The following is a 13,553-nucleotide window of genomic DNA, read 5'->3' as shown; positions in this document are numbered from 1 at the left end:
GCTTGGTGTGGCCGGGCTCAAGGGAGGTTGATGCTGCTGGAGAAAAGGCCAGGAAAAGGAATAACCTTGTGGGTCTGTGGGGCAGTTCACAGTGGGAATTCCAGGAATCTTTCACAAGCACAGTATCACAGATAGGATAAAGTCAAGCAAATGCTACCTCATCATTTCAGTGAGATGAAAATGAAACCCCTCCTGAGTGCTTGGAAATTCCCAACTGTGAAATGATGCCTCCAGTAAGAAACCCTGAGAGGGCCAATGCTGTGAACCCTCCCCACACTCCTTGCAAATGAAGCCATGCTGTAAAGCAATGCATTTTGATAGCATGGCTTGCATTTTTCAGAGCAGCCTGAATGATGTTTTCCAAACAGTACAGCAAAGCATTAATGTGATATTTCTGTGGGTTTGCAGTAAAAACATGTCTTCAGCTGCACCAAGAGTGTTGAATCAAATGTAAATATCTATATGAGTAAAGGAAATATGTTTATGCATCAGGAGGGTTTATTTTGTGCTGGGTAGCACAAAAAAACAACATGATTTTAACAGCCATATTTTCATGCAAATGGACTGCAGCCAGTCTGAATATATTCCAGGAATCCCAAACTTTATGCACCACCTCTGAAGTCATCTTCATATAGAACAATATTTAATTTGTCATTAATTAGTAATTTGCTGTGTGAAAGCCAGCAATCTATATTGGCTGAATTGACCGGCACAAAGATTATTCTTCTGGAAATGAGCTGAAATTCATACTGCTAGCAATTTCCATGAAAATAGAATTGCCTTTTGTTGCGTTTATTTTAAAATAAGAATAAAATTATGCCAAAAGACAGCAAATAAAAGGGGTGAAAAATCCTACCTAAAAGACATAGGCAGGAAAATCCCAACTGATATGTCTGCCCCAGTGAGCTAAAAAGACATTTCATGCAAGGACCTCTTTGAAACTTGAATTTATTTAGGACTATTTAGAAGATACTACTAAGTGTAAATCCCTTCTCACAGCATCTCCTGGAAGTCGGTGTAGACTTTTTTTTTTTCTCTTTGAAAGTCAATGACTGGGGAGAGGAGCAGTAGGGAGGGGGAGACTTGGCAGCCTGCCACCATCCCCCTTCATTATTTCATATGTTAAATGTCCCATCTAAATCTGCATTTGCTTGGTTCGCCTCCATGTATGTCGATGAGGGAATGATTGTTATTTTACAGTTATAAATAATATATGTGCATTCAGAGATATTTCAAATATTTAGCTATCTTGAATTCTCACTTTTGCATACTTTCCCCTCCCTATACTCACCCCCTGCCTTCATGTCTGCTACCCAGTCAAAATAAAAGTCTCCCCCATCTCTATCTCCCATTGTTTTTTCCATGGTTGATTGAATGGTGTGCTAGGTTCAGTGAACTTGGCTACTGCTCCACCCAGAAACAACCTTCTCTTCTATACCAATTATCATATGAAAGCTACTAATGTCGTTTTACTGCAGCTCTGCTTCATGTTTCAGAATTGAAAGTGGCATCGTGCAGCCCACATTTGCCCAGTTGCAGGGAACAACCATCCTTCCTTCCTTTTGCCCTCCATTTCAGTGTAAAATATTGGCTTCTTTTTTGTTTGCTACATCAATGTCTTCAATAAATAATTGCTACTTCAGATATGAAAACAACTTTCAATCTGGGATGCTGGTGCTGTTAGAAATATTATTGGATGGTGTAGGACTTATCCTCTGAGGATGAATTGGTTATAGCAGACAATGGAGGGAGCTGATCTCTTGGAACTTTAGAATGATGGACATTTCTTCAAACAGAGTTTCAAATGGAAAATTTTAAATTTCAGCATCACAAAACAGTAAAGGAGACAGTGTAATGTGGTATAAATTTTAAATGTTGTTGACAGATGTGACTAACTAATGGTCTGTCCTCAATCTTCATAACCTGGCTATGTATAAACATAAAATATCTTTATACATTGAATATATGCATGAACATAGATGAATAAGCTGTTGGTATTTTGAGAGGTTAGTATCAACAGAAATTAGTTTGCCTTTACAATAGTGTCTGAGCGTCAAGAGAGATTCTTTGTTGTCCTTACAAGTCTAATAGCCCCATAGCATAGGTACAAAATCTCACTCTGTGCAGCCACCAAATGCAATTTGAATGCATATTAAAGAGTAAACCAGTTTTCTGATGTTGAAACAAAAGCTTCACAGGAACAGGTATCATATAAATTATGAAAAACATTTGTCCATGTCTTTTTCCTAGATTTAGTCAGAAGATACAATATATATCACAACTTTCAGTGGTCCTACTTTTATCATGTTTATTCTAAAAAAGTCTTCACAAGAAACTACAAATGTTAACAGCTGGTGTTATGAACCTCGGGAGCAGGAAATGCAACATGACTGCCTTTACTGGGGCTGTGGGGGAGAGGACACTTCACTTCCGAAAGGAAATACTGTTTTTTCATTATTTATATGTTTGTTGTTCCCACAAAAATGGACCCAAGTGTTTTGAAAGGATTATAAATATGGTTGCAATTTGGCACTGGAGCTGGTTGCAGGCGGTGTGTGTTTGTGTCCCGCTCATGTGTGGAATTTGGCCAATTCTAACTCTGAGTTGGTCACAAGCAGCCAAATGGCTTTCAGTTTTCTTTTGTTGTAGCTGCATTCCCTACAGGGTAAAAAACCTTTCAGGCTTTATTTTAAGGTACAATATGCTCCTCTGAGAAGATAAATTATTAAAATGCAGTGTCTGCTTGTGAAAATTCCAGCTTTGCAAAGTTATGCTCATTTGGACTCCAAGAAATAACTGTTCTATCCTTCCAGGTCTCAGTTAAGCCAAGATATGAGCTAATTTTCTTTTAATTTTTGAGTTCTGATGGTCTTAAGGAAATCTGTGTTTAAAAGAAAAATGGAATCTGCTTCACCATGATGGAGTCAATGTGTCTGGTGTAGTTAATCTGGAAAGCACTTCTTCACTACCATTCAGAGTGGAGTGATTAGGTGTGAGAGCCCATCTAGTATTTGGGTTTATGCATCATCACAGCTTATTTTAAATATTATGAGACAGCTGGAATAGGCAAACCATCTATTGTTTACCACAGAACTGCATCTTTTACTACTTGTCTGCCTAAAGACCTGAGGTGTGACAGGCTCACTCACGAGAGGGGTGGGCCCTCCTCCATCAACAACTGAGCTCTGCCCATTCCTGCTGGGCTCAGGCAGAGTTGAGGTTACAAAGCCAAACAGGTTCCTAAGACAGCAGACAAAAGTGCCAGACTTTCCTGAGGTCCTGATGGAGCCCAAAGGCCAGTATGAGCTGCAGGTTTGTGTTAGCAGCTGCCTCCCCTGTTTCCCAGATCTTTAATATTGTGCTCTTTGCCAGGTTATCTGAGTGCTCATCTTTCTGTTACATCCTAGGTTATTGCAGCTACTAAAGAAAATGTGTATTATCACTTGGAATGAAATATATGTTCAGGATAAATGTATGGAGTGAAATATGTGCGTGTGTACATAGCATATAGTGAAACAAACAAGCTAAAAGGAACATTTTGAGACATTTGAGAGTGTTAATATTGATTACTGAATAGATTAAGAGACAGCTACGAGAGGTTTTGTCAGGAGATCAAACTTTACCTGTGTGACAGTGTTAATAGTATGAGACATGAACATTTATCAACAAAACAGTTTCAGCTGCTTGGCAAAAAACATTGCATCTCTGAAGTGTTTTGTCATACAGCTTCCTCCCACCTAACAAATCATGGTGATGTTCACTTAAACTTGCTCATGTCAAGGAAAAGAATGTTTCCAGCAGGAGGCTGTAACAGTAAAGTTCTTGATTAAGGAATTCTTCAAAGATATTTTTTATTTAGAGTGCATTTAGAGTGCATAATTATCACATTGTTGATAGAAAGGTGGCAACAAGAATGTTAGAACCAGCTGGGTTGGGTCTGTGGTCCATCTGGCCCTTCTTATCTCATGCAGTAAATTACTGTACTTGACTTTACATGGAAATACAAAACCTCAGCATAGGAGATTTCTTCTCATATACTTTCTTCCAACTTTACGTGTTCAGTGACTTCTCCAGGAGAGGTATGAATTTGAGAAGAAAATCACTGTCTATGCAAAAAAAAAAAAAAAAAAAAAAAGCCCATAAGACTGAGATATGCAGAACAGCCATTCCATCTATATCTAAAAAGTTGTTTCAGGTGTATGTCAAGATCACTGATGGATATCTTTAGGTGTGATTAATGTGAGGATTAATTGAAGCTTTTCTCCTAACCTTCTGTCTCAGTCCACATTCCACTTTCCAGTCTACATTCTAACATCTGTGTTAATAATGAAGGAACTCTTCCTTTTCCAGAAATCTTGTTGATGTCTCTCAATGGAGACTCCAGTGAAAGAAACCAAGATTCAATGTCTACAAAATAATTTTTTACACAGTCAGGATCTGTACAAGTTTTTGGAGTAAATAATAAAAATATAAGTGACCCAGAATATAATTTACCTTGGAATATGTAGTACTGTTTAATGATAGTGTCTTACCAAAAAAAATCAGTATTTGGGAGATTCTCAAGGCAGGTGACATTTGGGGAATACTACAAAGAGCTCCATAGCTCCCTGATATTACCCCAAACAAAAGAGCTACAGGAACAGTGTTGGATTTTGAGCTATCAAAACTGTTATTCCTGTAAAATGACATTTTTGTTCTCATAAAAATGTCAGCATTTTCTTATTACTCTAACATTGTAAAAACATTATTTTTGGAAAATTTTGATAAAATTCTCATATTTCTTCTGTCGGCCCAAAATTTGATTAAAAGAAATTTTGAAGTATTTTTGTTTTCTGCAAGCTGAATATCCTACATTTGAGCAGTCCTATTCTGTACATATTACTTTAAAGTTTAGCTGATCTGTAGCCTACTGAAAATTAATGCTGGGTCCATTGGTTATATAATAAATGCCAACAGCTGTCAAAAGCAGAGTGAAGCAAAAGGGGGAGAAAAAGACAGTAATTGTCTTATAAGACTGCCTCATGGTAATTCAAGAAACATTCTGTGAATTCCACCTCAGTGGGGTATGAAATAAAACCCACGCTATGATGGATTGGGAAAACCTGGGGTGGCCCAAAGCTACTTTCTCTAGGATTTCTTCTTTATTTTTATTTTCTGATAGCTTCTGTAACTCCAACAACAGTAGAAAAAAAAATGAGACAGGAAAATGTATGACCATGGTAAAGAAAAAAAGAAGGGGAAAAAAATCTTTTGCAACATCAGATAATCTTGAAATACAATAATATATCTTGCAAACCTGTGAGATCTATAGCAGGCTTATAGCTGATCAATTTTCCACCCAGGTTTACAAGAAGAATAAAGACCAGTATAGTTCATAAATCAACATTTCTTAAGGCACTTGTATGTTTTCTGTCTCCTGAAGGTGCTTTGAAAAGTGAGCTATAAACATCAACACATTTAATGAAACTGAGGCATACTAGCAAAAAGCTATTTGTAGGGCCATGTATATATAAAGAGATAATATTTTTGTACTATATACTAGGTAACCGTAATTAGGCTTTGAATTTCATTATATAACAAAGGGCTGTTGATGCCTGTAAAAGCAGCAAGGTATTTTGATCCCCCACTTTTTGGCAATCCCACTGAAATTGTATTATTATAGAGGTGCAAACACACCCAAACCTTAGAGAACAGCTTTGCTTTTCTGTTCTGAACTGGCCCCCTCAGACAGTTTTGTCTGACTTTACACTGAAGTGAAACTGCTGGAGGGAAATAATATCTGTGAGCAGCACTATTGACAGTGCAGGACTTGGTATTTCTAACCAAGGTTTTACTGGACCAAATCAATGGTCTGTTCTCTCTTTTGGAGGACTGCAAACACACAGCTAGGTGTATTCCTCAACATTTTCCCTGTCTTTTTAATTGGGCAGCCAGGAGATTTGGAAGGCTCCATGGTTTTCCTGGGGCAATGTGAAACACAGCTCTGCAACTGCTCTACCTGAGGCACCCAAAGGTTTGCAGCTACCCCAAGTGTACCCCTTTTGCCAGGTGTACCTCTTAAGGATTCAAATTTTGGTGGGAAATACATCATCCTCAGTCTGGGGTGAAGGGGAGACTGCAACATCTGTCTGTGCAGTGATTGCACAGAGCTCTTTGCTGAAGGTCAGCGCTGAAGCTCCTGGTTTGCAGTAGCTGCAGCAGTGTCTGGTTTCACAGCAGGCCAGAAATTCCAGTCTGAAGGCCTCAAGGCTCAGTACCCAGTTTAGCCAGGGATCTAAAGCAGCAGGAGTTTGGTTTGCCATCATTCAGCAAGGCAGAGACATGTGCAAACCCATATCTATCACCAGTTCTTTGTTTAATCCACTTGCTCATATTGCCTCCTCCCTTTGGCTGGGCATTTTTGTTCCCTTCATTGTACAGAAATGTTAACAGGTGTAGAGACACCAACCAGTCATGGTTGTCTGTGTGCTGCATGCACAAGGAAGTTTTAGGAAAATATTTGATAAGTAAAATGGACTTATAAGATTGGGTTTCATACTGCTGTGTGTAAATTTTAGGCCTTACAATAAGCCTTTGGCTTTTGAATCTCCTTATTTGTCTTTTCTGTTTTTATTTAGACACCTAATTAACACCTGATCTTAATTTTGTCTTTAAACCCCAAAAAAACAGTGACCTACCAGGAGCAGCATTCAGTTACCCTAAGCCCATTTCTATCCTTCTTTGTTATAATCTTACTTTGTCTGGGGGGAGGAGGTTTTAGCAATGTAAAAATTCTTCTGCATGTCTGTTCAGGTAGTTTCCTAAGATCCCTGAGTTTCCTGGGAACCCCCCTCCCATTCATATTCAACAAGCTGTAAGCGCCTAACTCCACTATATATCTCAAATTGAAAGAAAAAAAAAAAAAAAAAGAACAAACTACTCTTCAGCTTGCTTACAGTCTGCCATGAACACTTAGATATGCTCTTACCCTCCAGCAGAAAGGGCCAGGTCACTGATATTTTTGTGATGGTCTGGATGCCCCATATCATCCCACAGAGTGCTGGAAGGCATGAGGAGCTGCCAAGGCTTTAAGGGGGGCAAATCTCAGGATTCCTCAGCTGCTGGGCTGCTTGCTCTCCAGGTTGCACCTGAAGTTTGAAGAGGAAATTGTGTTTTCACATGAGAAGAAAATATACCTGACAGTTTTGAATACTGAAAGATAGCTGTGGATAAGAAGTGCAACTAAGGTGGCTTTGTAGAGTTGCTTTGCAGCATTGACAGCCAGTCAGTGTAGTTACTTAATCCAAGTACTTTTACAGTTAGAATATGTTGCCAGAAAAAGGAAATCAGCTTTTGAGGTGCATTATCTCCTTTCAAAACTGTCCTGGGGGCACTTATTCATTATCTTGGAATAAAACAAATGAAAGATTTCTTTTAAAAAAATATTGTTCAATCCATTTAGAATCCCTGGAGCTGAGCATTTTATATTTCTGTGACTTGATAAAATAAAACCAGCAATTAGTTTATGTGTATTTATCATTTATGGTTCTCTATTTCTCTTTGCAGTTCATTTTGAATGCCATAATCCTGACAGATTAACTTTCCTACTAAAATTATTATTATTTCCTGGAACTATGAATGAAATAGGAGAGCATGTTCACTGTGACTGATGGAGGGAAATCTCATTCTGCCAGATAATATTTTAAGCTGATTCCCTCACAACAACAAAAAACCCCACAATAAAACAAAACAACAACAAAAAGCCCTGCAGACAAATATTCATGTCTGTATTTACTTATGTGAACTTATATCATGTCTTTAGCAACAGTTTCTGAATCTGACCCATTTTAATAAATCTGAGAGGAGATCAATACTCCAAATATTCCATGAAAATCAGTGAAAACATGTGGCTTGATAGGGATAAAATGCCTCAAGAAGGCACTGGCAGGGAGAACAGCTTCAGGGTGACAGTGGCACACCTGAGAACCCAAACAGGGCAGAAACCTAGAAAAATCTCATCCAAGTTCCATCAGACCTCATGACAAACCAGGAGACAGAAAACCTGTGCCATTTGCTTTACCCACAGCCTGTGCGACTTCTTGCTTAGGATCACTGGTTAAAAAAAAGAGGCTGGTTGAAAATCTACTTATGGCAGGTGATGTTAATTTGAGTTTTCTCCATTTTTTCACTTCTTTGGCATTTCACTTTTCTTTGGGTATGTCTGTTTTGTACACCTGGGATGGTGTTCAGTCAAAGGGCAGTCAAGGAGTCCTTCATGTCCTTGACCTCTTCTGCTTGTAAGCCTTTAATTTGCAGAAAAATAGTTAACTGTAACCTTTTTCCAGAACAGGTTTTTGGGTGGTTTTTTTTGGTTTTTTTTTTTTGTTTTTTGTTTTTTTTTTTTTTTTTTTGTTTTATTTTGGTTTGGGATTTTTGGTGGGGTTTTTGTTGTTGTTGTTGTTCTGGTTTTGATTTTTTTGTTTTGCTTTTCTTTTTTATCTTGCTTTTAGCACTCCATTGCCCTTAGTGGTAATTTTGTCATTTCACACAAATAAATTTCATCTGAGACAAAAGACCAGCTACTTCTGGAAAACAGTGTAGCCATGGAGGTGCCAGAGAACTGGCTGGATTGCCTGCACAGGTTAGGTGAGGAACCACTTGCACCTTTCCCTTCTGGATCTGGTGGGTGGTAAATACAGGTTTGCAATTCTAACATTTTCCTCTAGGATTGTCCATTGATCTTCCTGTTTTGCTTTATGCAGAATTTTGGAGGCACACAGGAGAGCTCAGCTGTGCTGGGCAAGCAGAGGGTGTGGAGACCTGCAGCTCACTCACACTGGGGCAGACTGGAGGGAGGGATGGTGCTGAGCAGAGAGGTGGCTGCCCATGCTCACGGCTGTGGATGCACAGCTTGGAGAGCTTCAGCCTCCCCCTGCCAGTAAAACTGCAGTTGATGCAGGGCCAGGGTACAGGCACTGCTTGAGCTGATAGCTCTGGGCCTTCCTGAATAGGACAATTTGCATTCCCTTCTTGGAAAGTGCAACACATAACTTTTCCAATGAATATGCCTGCGCTATTTTCATTTTGTAATTGCCATCCTTACAAATTTACTATTTGCCATTTCATTTTCACTAGCAAGTGTGAACGTGAAACACCCAAAGCCTTTGTAGCTTGCTTTACAGAGGATTATTTCAGGCCTAGATGTAATGTTTGGGATCTGCAGTGAGAGATATGGCTTTCAAGAGGCATCCCGACACTGACTTGGCACTCATGTCCCACCTGCCGAATGCCAGTGGGATCCCATCCATGGCTTTCACAGGCTTTGGATCCCACCCAGAGCATTCTCAAAGATGGACAGGAACTGGGAGTCTGGGCTGGATTAGGAAATCACAAACTGTTCTGAGAGGTTTTCTCTTTTATCAAAAAGTTTTTTGTCAACATTTTCTGAACAATTCAAACAAAAACAGCTCTGGAAATTAGAGAGTTTATATAGTCCTGTACAGTAATTTGTGGTATATTCCCAAACTCAATATTTATACCATAATGTCTCCTAAATAATTTTAAAGCTGCATTGTAAAATGGAGTGTTCTTTAAGCATTTGCATTGTATTGCATTAATTTACTCTAAAATCTAGGCTACATATTTCTAAAACTGTTATACTACTTCATAGCAGGGATGTTGGTTACTATATGTTGCTCTCTTATCCTACTCTGATGTCAGAATTTTGCAGCAGTTTTTAATGTTTTACTCCCTCTTTAAGCAGAATAAAACCCCCAGTGTCTATTTTCCCTTGCCTATGTTTTTCTGTTTCCATATTGTAACAAAACAGTTTTATCTTTGCCTTTTCATGTAATGTGTATGCTCAGAGACTGTTGTATTTTTGGCTAGAAACTCCTAGAGACTAAACACAGGTATATTTTCCCCATTTTGACCATTCATCTTCATCTGCTGCTGCTAACTTTCACTGATAGCACAGTCATTTTCTCTAACAAAGCCTATATTCATATGCTTCCTACTTACACTGCTGATCACCTTGGGTGCTTCACAACCCTTGCTCCTGCTGCCATTTCCTCGCTGACATAGCCAGGAAGAAATCCTTCTGCCAGGTCCCTCCTGGCTCTGTGGGCTGGCCAAGGTGGACTCACTAACTACCAGAAAGATTAAAATCAGCATCTGCTACTTAAAGCATCTTGTATTCCTGTTGTAGGTTTTACCCCGGTGAGTATTCCAAGTCAAACAATACTGTGGTTGTGAATTGTTGTCTCGCTTGCAGCCTTATTTCTCATTCTTGGCTTGTGGCCTAGGATGGGATCCAGAGCAGTCGCTGACTACAGCGATACAAAAGAAAACACATCACAAAAGAAACATTTGCACAATCTGCTTGCAAGCACACTGCTCCTGTTGTGTGTTTTTGCTGAGCTGGCCCCCAAAATACAGGTAATTTAAATCCCCCAGGATGAAAAGTAAAAAACAAACAAGCAATCAGAAAGTTGAACTCCTCATAATCTCTTCCTTTTTGAACAAAGAGGAAACAGAAAGGAAAAATCTTTTAGATACATGCTTTAAGTGCTCTTGAGATTAAGAACTGTGACAGAGAAACATTTAAAAATCCTTAAAAGTCCTTGATGTCTATCCAGAGCATTGTTAGTAAAATTCTGCCTAACACTCATCTTCTTACCTCCTCTCAAGAAGACACCGGACCTCTGTGAAAGGGAGATTGCTGCTTCCAAGCCAGGCAACCTTCTTCAAAATCTGTGCCTGAAATCACTTTGAGGATTTGGTGGTAAACCTCATCTCTGGTACTCTTTACTGAACCTCAGTAAAGTGACAGAAGTGACCCCGGCAAAAGCCTTTTTCTAGGACTACTAATGGATACCCTAAACTTGAGATAGATTAAACCAGGATTTTCTAACTGATTCGGTTTCCCAGGAATCTGGATTGTTTCCCCATGGAAGCACAGCAAGATTTATCAGCTCCCCAGCTGGTGTGTCCCCATCTGTCCTACCACTTAGAAGGAAAACAAGGAGGGAAAGGTGGGCTCCATCCCCACGGAAGCCAAGTGGAGTTTTGTTTAGAAGTGGTCTTCAGGAAATGGCAAAGGGACATAATAACAGTTCTAGTTAGTAGCAGAAATTGAAGGAGCTAAGAAACTTATTATTAGTGTTTTAATTATTATTATACTTCGAATAACAACAAAAATAGAAATAAGACTAAGAAAAATTATCAGAGAAGATGGAAACAGAAGTTGTACAGAAAATTATTTTTAGGGAGAATTGAAATCTGTAAGAAATTGCATCTCAAGATGAAGGCTTGTGTAGAGAGAGGAGAGAAATGGCAGCAAAATTAAAAGTACGTTAAGGAAAAGTATTCTAGAAAGAAAAAACCCAGACACTGAAATGTACCAAATAGAAAAGGAAGAATGGAAAAATAAGGTAGATATCTTTAAAAAAAGGGAAAGCATGAAAAATAGGAGGTGAGACATAGATTGGATGATTGGCTATTCTGTCACTCAGTTTGATGCCACATTTATTATTATTATTATTATTATTATTATTATTATTATTATTATTATTATTATTGTAAGTACCTGGCCTTTACTTATACATATATCTCTGGACATATAGTGGCAGAAGACACCACTGGCAATTTCAGCATGCCAGGTTTTCTGAATGGGGAAGAACTGGTGTCTTAGCGTTTAAGCTATTCCCACTTATCTTTCTGCTTAGGTCATTTGTGGTGCAGAACTTTGGGGTTTTTTACTCTGTTTCTGCAGTTCAATTATCTTTGCTACTCCAAATGGGTTAGACAACACAAATCTTAATCCAGTCCTGTCCTAGAGGAGGACACTGCTTTGCTCAGAATGGTTGTCCGGGGTCAGCAGCAATTCCCTGCTCTGCTGCCAGCTGCCCATGCAATCACAGGCAAGTCCCTTTGCCTCTCCAGGACTCAGGCCTGAGAAGCCACATCCAACTGGCTGCGATGGGAGCAAACGTGTCAAAGCTTCTCAAACACGGGTCTGAGGGGAGTTGAGTGCATTTAGCCTCCTCCAGCTCAAAGCTCTCAGCTCCCAGTGGCACTGGGCAGTGTGGAGGCAGTGAAGAGGCGGCAGCAGAGCCTGGCTTTCAGCTACTGAAATGTCAGGGGCCAGGGCTTGGGGCGAGAGGAGCCCACTTGGAAGCACAGCTGTGCAAACTGCTTCACTGACCTTTGCAATGCTCCTCTCTGTGCACTCGCTTTCTCCCAGCTCAGCCACATCTCTTTTGTTCCAGCAATGCTGCTACTCAGCGCCGAGCTGGGCCTGGTGCTTTGTTAGGTCTCTCCTTGGTGCTGGCACCAGAGCCGCTTTGTTTCCCTCTTATCTGGCCTTCTTGCTTCACCTTTTCTCTATCACCCACGCTATTGTATCACAGACATACTACCTTGGGATCAAAACAGTCCCTCTCCACACGTATGTAAATTCTAAATTACCTCATCCTTAATCTAGGAAGCAGGAAACTTTCCATGTTAGCTGGCAATGTGTTCCTCCACAGCCCTGTGGTTCAGAGGGCAGCCCAAGGCCCTTGGCAAGGTGGTGTTACCCGTCCCCAAGTGTGAGCCCCATGCTGTGCCACTCGCCTGGCTCCTGGTGGCTGTCACAACCCCAGTGCTCCAGGATGCCAGTCCTCACCCACGTCCACGGCTGAGCAACACAGGGTACTGCCGTTTAGAGAGGTGTGGAGGCAAAACTGTAAAATCGCCTGCTGTAGTCACCGCAGCTTTACCCTGGTTACCCTGGTTGTCTGCCTTCAGAGTCCTCCTGCCACTGGCGATTTCATGTGCTCTGCCATGGTACGGCCACTAAGTTCATCCCATTTGTGTGCTCCTGTTACAGCTGACTGTCAATTCAATTGATTGCTCACATGCATTTTCTTGTGCTGCATGCTTAGATATTAGTGTACCTAACAGGAGAACACAAGAAGTGTATGCTCAGTGACAAATTGAAATGCAAGGGAATAAATTGGCATCTCTCTTTTTAAAAAGCATGCTTTGCTAAAACGGGTTTTGTTTGAAAGTGAACAGAGAAATTCAAGCATTCATGTAAAATGTAAGCAATGGAATTATCTTCAATATTCCTTGATAGTGATTGAACAACCAGTATTGTTTTCAATATATTTCACAACTTGTTGCCTTGAAAACTGCTTACTGGTATATAATATTTACCATTAACTGAGAAAATGATCTGGTGCCTGAATGGAGAATTATTGAAAGGGTGTTTATTGTCTTCTTGCTGCCTTCGCTAGGACTTAAAAAGGCACGAAGGCAGCCGGCTGGGTGATGCCCTGCCGAGGCGCTGTTTTCATTTGCAGCCACTAGTGAGTGCTCTTGAATAGTTTTTCAAGGCAGACAGTCCTTGAACCCCACCGAACTGCAAAGTCCGGATCTCTGGGTGAATTTGTTGGAAACAGGAGAAAGAAGGTGATTCATAAGCGAGAAAATGTAGTACCAGCGGTGTCCCCAAACCGGGTATGATGCAGGGCCGCAGCAGCAGATGGAGTGGCAGGGACTTGGCTTTATGAAGCAGGATTAAAAATAAA

General features: G+C 40.1%; 1 long non-coding RNA gene across 1 annotated transcript; it reads right to left on the bottom strand.

Annotated features, from left to right (window-relative positions):
* Positions 1-3,908: 3,908 nt before the first annotated feature.
* Positions 3,909-10,294, bottom strand: LOC128810345 (uncharacterized). Its single transcript, XR_008438021.1, has 3 exons — positions 10,000-10,294; positions 6,968-7,127; positions 3,909-4,106 (listed from the first exon to the last, which is right to left on the bottom strand). It is a non-coding gene; the product is annotated as an uncharacterized LOC128810345 (long non-coding RNA).
* Between the last annotated feature and the right edge of the window lie 3,259 nt (positions 10,295-13,553).

The sequence above is a fragment of the Vidua macroura genome, chromosome 7, assembly GCF_024509145.1.
Source record: "Vidua macroura isolate BioBank_ID:100142 chromosome 7, ASM2450914v1, whole genome shotgun sequence".
Taxonomy (NCBI): Eukaryota; Metazoa; Chordata; class Aves; order Passeriformes; family Viduidae; genus Vidua; species Vidua macroura.
The sequence above is the reverse complement of the archived record's forward strand: the minus strand, read 5'-3'. Positions and strand labels throughout refer to the sequence as shown.